Raw genomic sequence first — 10390 nt, forward strand, 5'->3', positions numbered from 1 at the left:
CCCCTCACTGCGCGGGGAACCCGTCAATCCCTCCTCCCACCGCGCAGGGAACCCAGCGATCCCCCCCCCACTGCGCGGGGAACCTGGCGATCCCCCCCACGCAGGCAGTGCCGGGTTTACAGTGGTGCCACGGAGCCAGGCCCATGCTCAGAAGGGGCCCCGGCCTGCTCCACTTGCCCTGCGCCCCGAGACCCCGCTGGCTCCCCCCGCCCACCACTTGCTCCTCTCAGCCTGCCTGCCTGCCGGCCGAGGCCACCTCTCCATCCCTGTCCCCAGCCCACTGCTGCTCTCTGCCCCCTGGCCGGACCCCAGGGCACCTCTGGCTCCGGGCAGTCTCTGCTTCCCACCGCCCGTGGGGCCCCGCCTGTCTCCCCGGAGCCGAGCCGCCTGGGACTGGGGAAGAAGCCTGGCCAGTCTCAGGTCTCAGCCGCTGGGGGGGCTTGGCTGGGCCCCTCCAGGAAAGTGGGTCCCCCGGGAGCCCTGGTGGGGCAGGGCCTGGCCTGGCTGATTGCGCCACTCCCGCGGGGATGGACCGATTCCCGGCCCGGGACCAGCCCGGCAGACACAGTCACCTCCAAGCAGGGCTGGTGAGTGCGGCCGGGAGGCAGGGCGTGGGGCAGGGGGTCTCTTAGAGGCCTGGGGGGGTGCTGGGCTCTGAGGGGGCAGGGAAGATGTGTGTGTTGGGGCACTAGGGAGTGGGGCTCTGTGGGGGGTGCTGGGCAGTTGTGGGCAGGGGTGGTGGTGTGCAGGGTGCTGTGCATTTGTGGAGGGGTCTGGGCGGGGTGCTGGGCAGAGTGGGTCCTGGGGGGCTCCGGCTATAGGGAATTGGTGGGGTGTTGTGGTGTTGGGTGGGGGGCTGTCTGGGGCAGCATGGGCCTGCCCCCCAAGGGGAAGGGGCAGGCTGGCAGCACAGGGCTGGGCAGGCCAGTGTGCGTCTGGCAACTGCCAGTTTGCAAATAGTGCCCTCCCACTGGGCTGGACGGAGTGGGGCTGCCCCTGCCATGCCATGGCCCATTGCCCCCCCACTCCAACCCCCTGCCCCAGCGCAGAGCCCCCTCCTGCAACCTGAACCCCTCATTTCTGGCCCCACCCTGGAACCCTCCCCCCCAGCCCAGAGGCCATACCTCCACCCACACCCCAACCCCCAGCCTCAGCCTGGAGCCCCCTCCCATATTCTGAACCCCTCGGCTCCACCACCCAGCCTGGAGCCCCTCCTGCACCCCAAACCCCACCCCCCCCCAGCCAGAGCCCTCACCCCCTCCCACGCCCCAACCCCCTGCCCCAGCCCGGTGAAAATGAGCGAGCGAGCGAGGATGGGGAGAGCGAGCGATGAAGAGAGGGCGGTGGAGGGAGTGGGGGCGGGGCCTCAGATAAGGGGTGGGGCATGGGCGGGGCCTCAGAGCAGGGGTGGGGCAAGGGTGTTTGGTTTTGTGCAAGTAGAAAGTTGGCAGCCCTCCCCTGCCCCTGCCCAGGAGCCCTGTTACTCTCTCGCTCTCGCTCCTTTCCCCTCTGACTCCCCCCCTCCGGCGCACAGTAAATGGGAAGCCCTGGCTCTCTCTGGGGAAGCTCCCTGGGGGGTGGCTCCGGCAGACCCCAGGGATATGAGCCCTACAATCCTGCTCATGCCCCATTCGTGGCAGGAACTTGCCTGGCCAGAACGTGCCTGGGTTTGCCCCGTGCAGATCACAGAGAATAGCTACGAGCGTCTCCCTGCGCGCGCCCGGCTTGGAGGCTGCAAGGGTGCAGCCGGTAGGCCCCATAGGGGGCTGGGAGCCAGGACTCCTGGGTTCTATCCCGAGCTCTGGGGGGGAGTGGGGTCTAGTAGGTAGTGCAGTGGGGCTGGGAGCCAGGACTGGTTCCGTCTGTGGTGCTGGGAAAGTCCCTTGTCTCTGTGCGGCAGACTCCGGGCTGTGCTACGGGGGTCCCCGGGGTGGGAATGGCCACGCTTGCGCGGGGCTGTGGGGGTTCTGGGTCTGAGGGGCGGTGCCGTCGGTTGCTGTGTAAACAGCCCTGTGCAGACACGGCTGGCTCTGGTGCAAGCGGCGAGTGGCACAAGGCCATGAACGAGTCCCGGGAGCCCTAGGCCTGTCGGCAGCACGCCGTGTCACCAGCCAAGCGTGCCATCTCAGTGTGAGGCCAGCTCCCCTGTGTGGCTCGGCCTCTGCCCGACCCCAGGCAGGGATGGGACAAATGCTGGGCAGGGAGGGGGGCAGGCTTGGAATTGGTCAGGGGCCTCCCTCTGCCCCATGGTCTGCGGCTTGAAAGACTTGAAGCTTCCTCTGCCGGACCCAGGACCAGGCTCGACACGCACCTGGCCTGCCAGCTCTGGGCTGGGGACCACGCTGCCTCTGCACGGCGCCCGCCCCAGTCACCAGGGCTGGATGCCACGAGGGCCGTGCTGGGCCGGGGGCGCTTTGCCAGGGGCTGCTCGGGGCAGGACCAGCGACGGGCTCTTCCTGCAGGTTGGGGGCTGGGGGCTTCTGTGAGCTAACCCAGCCCCCTGCTCCTAGCCAAAGTTCTGACCACACAGAGAGGTGGGGTCAGGCAGTGACAGTGTGAGACCTCAGAACCCAGCAGAGGGCGCTGTGGGGAGCGGGACAACAGTATGGGTGGAGGGGGGGCTCCCAGCAGGGGGTGCTGTGGGGAGCAGGGCAGAGGGGCAGCTCCTGGTTACTCCAGCCCTGGCCTCTCCCTGAAGAGGGACCTGTCTGCAGGGATTCCCCAGCTAGTCCCGGGAGGGGGCACTGTGGGGGGTCAGGGCAGGAGCATGGGCAGGGGGGAGCTCCCAGCAGTGGGCGCTGTGGGGGTCAGGGCAGGAGTGGGGCAGGGCAGGCAGCTTCCAGTTACTCCAGCCCCGGCCTTTTCCTGCAGAGGGACCTGGCTAGTCCCGGCAGGGCACCCAGGGCGCAGCAGCGAGGGCTGGGAACGGTGCGTGGGTTCAGGCTGCGTGCCCAGTCCCAGGCTATGGGGTGGGGGAATAGGGAGGAGCTGGATGGGGGCGGATGCTTCTCAGGGCACTCGAAGGGCGTAGGCCCTGTGGAAACTTTTAATAATTGACTTTTCCTAAGACATGAGGGAATTTCCTGGCTGGGTTTCAAAGGCTGCCGGCACCTGCCACTCCCTCAGGTGCATGGCTCGGAACAGGGGTGCATGTGGGCCCGGACTCTTCCCAGGTCCAGGCCAGACGGGCCCGTTGGGGGATCTACTGTGGCGGCCAGTGCAGCACCCACCACAGCCCTGCCCCTGTAACGCTGAGAGCACCTGGGGCTGCTGCCATAGAGAAGCATAGAACCGTAGGACTGGCAGGGACTCGAGAGGTCGTCTAGTCCAGGCCCTGCACTCATGGCAGGACGAAGTACTATCTAGCCCATCCCGACAGAGGTCTGTCCAACCTGCTCTTAAACATCCCCAAGGATGGAGACTCCACAACCCCCCTGGGCAATTTATTCCAGAGCTGCATTGTCCAACCTAACCCTCCCTTGCTGCAATGTAAGCCCATTAATGGGAAGGGGTGGGGGGCAGGGAGCTTAGCAGAGGGGGGCTGATGCTGGATTGGGGGGGCAGGGGAGATGTGAGGTGGGGGGAGCTCGGAGAAGGGGGTGATGCTGGGTGGGGGGGGGCGTGTTTCTCGTGGGCCCTGACCCCTGGCTGGCTGTGCCTGGTGATGTGTTAGTCTCAGGCTCCTGCCCTGACCTGCGGCCCCGTGGTCTGTGCAGGGTCTCACATGGGTGGGGGTGTGGCAGAATCCGGAGCAGACAGCAGACTGGGCTGGCTGCTGTCACCATGGGAAAGGGCCCCTCAGCCTGGGACAGCCACCCCCGCCCCCTCCTCCCAGCTTCACACTGTCTGTGCAACTGCTGGGGGGGAACTCGCAGCCAGGGCTGGTCCCTGCTGCGGGGCTTGGGGGAGCTCACAGCCAGGGCTGGTCCCTGCTTGGGGGAGCTCACAGCCAGGGCTGGTCCCTGCTGGGGGGAGCTCGCAGCCAGGGCTGGTCCCTGCTGGGGGGAGCTCGCAGCCAGGGCTGGTCCCTGCTGCGGGGCCGGGGGGAACTCGCAGCCAGGGCTGATCCCTGCTGAGGGGGAGCTCGCAGCCAGGGCTGGTCCCTGCTGGGGGGAGCTCGCAGCCAGGGCTGGTCCCTGCTTGGGGGAGCTCGCAGCCAGGGCTGGTCCCTGCTGGGGGGAGCTCGCAGCCAGGGCTGGTCCCTGCTGGGGGGAGCTCGCAGCCAGGGCTGGTCCCTGCTGGGGGGAGCTCGCAGCCAGGGCTGGTCCCTGCTTGGGGGAGCTCGCAGCCAGGGCTGGTCCCTGCTGGGGGGGAGCTCGCAGCCAGGGCTGGTCCCTGCTGGGGGGGAGCTCGCAGCCAGGGCTGGTCCCTGCTGTGGGGAGCTCGCAGCCATGGCTGGTCCCTGCTGGGGGGAGCTCGCACCCTGACACATCCACAGAGGTGTAGTAGGGAGAGAGAGCCTGGAGCCCTGGGCCTGGTGCAAGACCTGAGGCCGAACCAGAGGTTGTGACCCAAAGTCAGGCCATGGATTAAAGCAGACGCTCACAGGTTCACTGCCCAGTACATGAAGTTGGCCAATATCTAGGCACCAGATCTTTCCATAAAGCTATTCCCGTGAGTACAGACACATCCCAGTCAGGTGCAGGAGACAATGGTTTAACAGAGCAATGAACAGGAATGCAGAAATTCCCGCTGCTGACTGAGCCACTCCTTGCTGCTAAGCACCCCTGTGTCAGTGTGCCTGTAACCACGGAGACAGGCCGCTGGGACCGTGCCCAGGGGGCAACAAACCTGGCCGGGTGCCTTTGTCACTAAACCGTGCCTGAGGTCTATCTTGATGAGTAGCCGCGCGGGCTGCCGACTGAGCCGGCTGGCAAGAGTGACAGCGTCAGAGCTCCAAGCAGAGGCTCGGGGCGGCGGTTACTCAGACACCATTCCAGCCTTCAGCACTTTACCGTCGAGGTCTGCGGCACCCGCTTCCTGCACAGCGCCCGCCGACAGCGCGCACACGCCAGCCAGCGGACAGCCCGCTGGCATTCTGTTTGGAGAGACATTTTTCAGTCAGCTCCACTAGAAAAATAAGTACGGGGGTCCAGGCAGAGGGGGAGCGAGCAGCAGGGGCGCAGGGCACATAAGAACGGCCAGACGGGGTCAGACCGAAGGTCCGTCCAGCCCAGCATCCTGTCTACCGACAGTGGCCAATGCCAGGTGCCCCAGAGGGAGTGAACCGAACACGTAATAATCTAATGATCTCTCTCCTGCCATCCATCTCCACCCTCTGACAAACAGAGGCTAGGGACACCATTCCTTCCCCATCCTGGCCAATAGCCATTAATGGACTTAACCTCCATGAATTTATCCAGTTCTCTTTTAAACCCTGTTATAGTCCTAGCCTTCACAACCTCCTCAGGCAAGGAGTTCCACAGGTTGACTGCACGCTGAGTGAAGAAGAACATCCTTTTATTTGTTTTAAACCTGCTGCCTACTGTTAGGATAGAGATATTCAGGCCTGTCTGTAAAGGCCCATACTCTAAGGATTTAGGTGTGTTCTTATCACTTGGCTAGTTCTAGAGGTGTAAATGAAAGAATCAAAATCACAGTCTGCCGGTGTAAGGGCCTTCTCTCCCTGTGACAGTCTGAGCCCCTGTTCTTAGGCTAAGGCCTCTGGCTATGCAGCAGAGGTGAAAGTAAGCCGGTTCGCCCTGGTACAGCGTACTGGTAAGAGCCGGTGCGCCGTACCAGGACCGGCTTTCCGAGAGGGCAATTTAAAGCCCCGGGGTAGTGGTGGCGGGGCTGCGGCAGGGATTTAAAGGGCCCCAGAGCTCCAGCCGCTGCTACTGCCCCGGGGCCCTTTAAATCCCGGCCTGAGCCCTGCGGCCGGAGCCCTGGGGTAGTGGGAGCGGTGGGGCTCCGGCGGGGATTTAAAGGGCCGGGGCAGTAGCGGTGGCTGGAGCCCCAAGCTCTTTAAATCCCCACCTGAGCCCTGCTGCCGGAGCCCTGAGGTAGGGGTGGGGGGCTCTGGTGGGGATTTAAAAGGCCCCGAAGCTCCAGCCATCGCTACTGCCCCGGGGCCCTTTAAATCCCTGCCGGAGCCCTGCTGCCGAAGCCCTGGGGTGGTGGCAGTGGGGCTCCGACGGGCATTTAAAGGGCCAGGGCGGTAGCGGCGGCTGGAGCCCCGGGGCCCTTTAAATCCCCGATGGAGCCCGGCCGCCGCTACCCCAGGGCTCAGGCAGCAGGGCTCCGGCGGGGATTAAAGGGCCCGGGGCTCTGGCAGCCGCTACCCCAGGGCTCGGGCAGCAGGGCTCAGGCGGGGATTAAAGGGCTCGGGGCTCTGGCAGCCGCTACCCCAGGTCTTGGGCAGCAGGGCTCAGGCGGGGATTAAAGGGCCCGGGGCTCTGGCAGCCGCTACCCCACGGCTCGGGCAGCAGGGCTCAGGCGGGGATTAAAGGGCCCGGGGCTCTGGCAGCCGCTACCCCAGGGCTCGGGCAGCAGGGCTCAGGTGGGGATTAAAGGGCCCGGGGCTCTGGCAGCCGCTACCCCAGGGCTCGGGCAGCAGGGCTCAGGCGGGGATTAAAGGGCCCGGGGCTCTGGCAGCCGCTACCCCAGCAGAGCCTCAGGCCCTTTAAAGCTCTGCCAGAGCTTTGGGGTAGCGGTGGTAAGTGGGTGGGGGAATAAGCCCCCTAACACCCATTCATTTCACTTGGTGGCCCCTAGTTCTTATATTATGGGAACCAGTAAATGACTTTTCCTTATTCGCTTTCTCCGCACCACTCATGGTTTTATAGACCTCTTTCATATCCCCCCTTCGTCTCCTCTTTTCCAAGCTGAAAAGTCCTAGCCTCTTTAATCTCTCCTCCTATAGGACCCATTCCAACCCCCTCATCATTTTAGTTGCCCTTCTCTGAACCTTTTCTAATGCCAGTCTACCTTTTTGAGATGAGGGGACCACATCTGTGCGCAGTATTCAAGATGTGGGCACACCATGGATTTATATAAGGGCAATAAGATATTCTCCGTCTTATTCTCTATCCCTTTTTTAATGATTCCTAACATCCCGTTTGCTTTTTTGACTGCTGCTGCACACTGCGTGGACGTCTTCAGAGAACTATCCACGATGACTCCAAGATCTTTCTCCTGATCAGTTGTCGCTAAATTAGCCCCCATCCTATTGTATGTACAGTTGGGGTTATTTTCTCCAGTGTGCATTACTTTACATTTATCCACATTAAATTTCATTTGCCATTTTGTTGCCCAATCACTTAGTTTTGTGAGATCTTTTCGAAGTTCTTCACGGTCTGTTTTGGTCGTAACTATCTTGAGCAGTTTAGTAGCATCTGCAAACTTTGCCACCTCATGGGGGAGCGAGCAGCAGGCACATAGGGCAGAGGGGGGAGCGAGCAGCAGGGGCACCGGAGAGCGAGCAGCAGGGGCACGGGAGGCGGGTGAGCAGCATGCGCACAGGGCAGGAGGGAGCGAGCAGCAGGGGCACAGGGAAGGGGGGAGCAGGGGCACGGGGGAGAGAGCAGCAGGGGCACCGGAGAGCGAGCAGCAGGGGCACGGGGGAGCGAGCAGCAGGGGCACGGGGGGAGTGGGGAGCAGGGGCACCGGAGAGCGAGCAGCAGGTGCACGGGGGAGCGAGCAGCAGGCGCACGGGGCAGGAGGGAGCGAGCAGCAGGGGCACAGGGAAGGGGGGAGCAGGGGCACGGGGGAGCGAGCAGCAGGGGCACCGGAGAGCGAGCAGCAGGGGCATGGGGGAGCGAGCAGCAGGGGCACGGGGGAGCGAGCAGCAGGCGCACGGGGGAGCGAGCAGCAGGGGCACAGGGAAGGGGGGAGCAGGCGCACGGGGGAGCGAGCAGCAGGCGCACGGGGCAGGAGGGAGCGAGCAGCAGGGGCACAGGGAAGGGGGGAGCAGGGGCACGGGACACGGGGGAGCGAGCAGCAGGGGCACGGGGGAGCGAGCAGTAGGAGCACAGGGGAGTGGGGAGCAGGGGCACGGGGGAGTGGGGAGCAGGGGCACGGGGGAGCGAGCAGCAGGGGCACGGGGAAGGGGGGAGCAGGGGCACGGGGAAGGGGGGAGCAGGGGCACGGGGGAGCGAGCAGCAGGCGCACGGGGCAGGAGGGAGCGAGCAGTAGGAGCACAGGGGAGTGGGGAGCAGGGGCACGGGGGAGTGGGGAGCAGGGGCACGGGGGAGCGAGCAGCAGGGGCACGGGGAAGGGGGGAGCAGGGGCACGGGGGAGCGAGCAGCAGGCGCACGGGGCAGGAGGGAGCGAGCAGTAGGAGCACAGGGGGAGCGAGCAGCAGGCGCACGGGGGAGCGAGCAGCAGGCGCACGGGGGAGTGGGGAGCAGGGGCACAGGGAAGGGGGGAGCAGGGGCACCGGAGAGCAAGCAGCAGGCGCACGGGGCAGTCAGTAGGAGCAGTATGTGGCCCCAGGTCTGTTGGCGGGAGCAGCCGGTGACAAAGTTCGCTGCTAAGGGAACAGCAGCAGGCCTGTGACCCCGTCAGTGGGAGCGGAGCAGCCTGGGCACAGGAGTTACACGTTCAGCCAGCCGTGCTAAGCAGATGGGCCTGTTCCCTATGGGGAAATGCAAAGCACCTGCCTGACCTCCCAAGAGCATGGGGGACCCTGGGACCTCATGGACACACACGTCTCTAGCCTCTCCACTGTCCCCTGGAGCCTGCCCTCCGGCTCTGAGCCCCGGCTCCCTGGATCGGACCCTGCCTGTGGGTCTGAGCCCCAGCTGCCCCGGCCCCGACCCTGCCTGTGGGTCTGAGCCCCAGCTGCCCCGGCCCGGACCCTGCCTGTGGGTCTGAGCCCCAGCTGCCCCGGCCCGGACCCTGCCTGTGGGTCTGAGCCCCAGCTGCCCCGGCCCGGACCCTGCCTGTGGGTCTGAGCCCCAGCTGCCCCGGTCCGGACCCTGCCTGTGGGTCTGAGCCCCACTGCCCAGACGTCCGTTGTTTTACAGGGTTTTGCTGAGCATTTCGTACAGCCATGGCTAGACCGCCTCCCTCTGCCCCAGGCCTGAGGCCTCCCCCGGGTTGCGGGCCGATGAGAGGTGTTGGAGCAGGGTGAAATGACGGGGCTGCCAGCGATAGCAGGGCGGGACGTGAGGACCCCCCAGGGCCCTTCCAGACCCATGGCCTAGGAGTGTCCACCTCAGGCCCCTTTGGGGTCAGATCCCAGCACTGCCCCAGCTGGTTCCTCCTGAGCATTTGGCCCAGCAGGAGCCAGCCCCAGGCGTCTGTGGCTCCCCGGTGCAGCCCTGCCAGAGGCAGCAGCCAGGCTCCGACTGCGGGGCTGCAGCTGCCCAGGGAGCCTGGTGCCCTCCTCCCCCGGCCCGGCTCTGTCCTACCTGTGGGGCTGGGCTGGGCCTCTGAGAGGCTGGCAGGTGCTCTCCGTCCTGCTGCTGCGCCGGGCTGAGCCCTGGGCCGGGAGCCGGCGTTAAACCCTTGCCTTCCCCGCCCCTGGGGATGACACACCGGCCCAGCCCCATTGCTAGCGAGGCACACAGCTTCCCCTGCTCCCCCGCCCCCCAGCCGGCCCAGCCCAGGGGCCTCCTGCTGCCGGCACCAAACCCCCCTCTGCACCTGGCACACCTGGGCTGCTTCCCCCGGCCCCAAGCCCGGCGTCTCTGCCGCCTCGGCGATCTCCCCACCTCCCCGGGGGCAGTCCCCAGCTCGGCCCCAGCTGCCCCGCGGGGCATCCCCGGGGACGAGTGAGGGGCACACGTGGATGGGGTCTGCTGGCCCGCCCAGCCCTGGGGAGCGCACCGTCGGGGGTGCTCAGCGCAGCTCAAACACTTCCCTGGTGACCCAGCCAAACCCAAGGGCCCCCCTCGCGGGCCAGGGACCAGCAGCAGCTGACCCAGGTGGCCCCCCGCTCCCCGCCGGGCTGGCCTGAGAGCGCTCCCCTGTGGCGAGCAGGCCTCAGTGCCCCCTGTGAACCCAGCCGGGGCGCAGCCTCGCTCCGTCCGGTCCCGTCGCCCCGCTTCCTCTGCCTCGGTGGGTGCCACACGCCCTTCCAGCGGACAGCCGCTGGCCCACCCAGCTTCCCAGCAAAGCAGAGCGCCAAGGGGGTGTGCAGCGGGCACGGGGGGAGGGAGGAGGGCAGGAGGTGGGGGAGGGAGGAGGGCCGGGGTGTGGGGGAGGGAGGTGTGTAGGGGGCGTGGGGGAGGGAGGAGGGCCGGGGTGTGGGGGAGGGAGGTGTGTAGGGGGCGTGGGGGAGGGAGGAGGGCAGGGCATGTGGGGGAGGGAGGAGGACAGGGCATGCGGGGGAGGGAGGTGTGTAGGGGGCGTGGGGGAGGGAGGAGGGCAGGAGGTGGGGGAGGGAGGAGGGCCGGGGTGTGGGGGAGGGAGGAGGGCAGGAGGTGGGCGAGGGGGGAGGGCAGGG

The 10390-nt window shown here is 66.2% G+C and overlaps 1 protein-coding gene across 2 annotated transcripts in view; it reads right to left on the bottom strand.

Annotated features, from left to right (window-relative positions):
• EPPK1 (epiplakin 1) overlaps positions 1-9420 on the bottom strand; it is a 37278-nt gene extending 27858 nt beyond the window's left edge. Inside the window, exons 1-2 of one of the 2 annotated variants that reach the window (XR_014710461.1) lie at positions 9354-9420; positions 4636-5038 (exon numbers count right to left, since the gene is read on the bottom strand). The gene's annotated coding sequence lies outside the window, so the exon portion shown is untranslated. Of the gene's footprint in view, positions 1-4635; positions 5039-9353 lie in introns of those variants that run through there. The other variant, XM_084620845.1, reaches the window with a different exon arrangement.
• Between the last annotated feature and the right edge of the window lie 970 nt (positions 9421-10390).

This window comes from Lepidochelys olivacea (assembly GCF_965140295.1).
Source record: "Lepidochelys olivacea isolate rLepOli2 genome assembly, chromosome: 2".
Lineage (NCBI taxonomy): Eukaryota > Metazoa > Chordata > Testudines > Cheloniidae > Lepidochelys > Lepidochelys olivacea.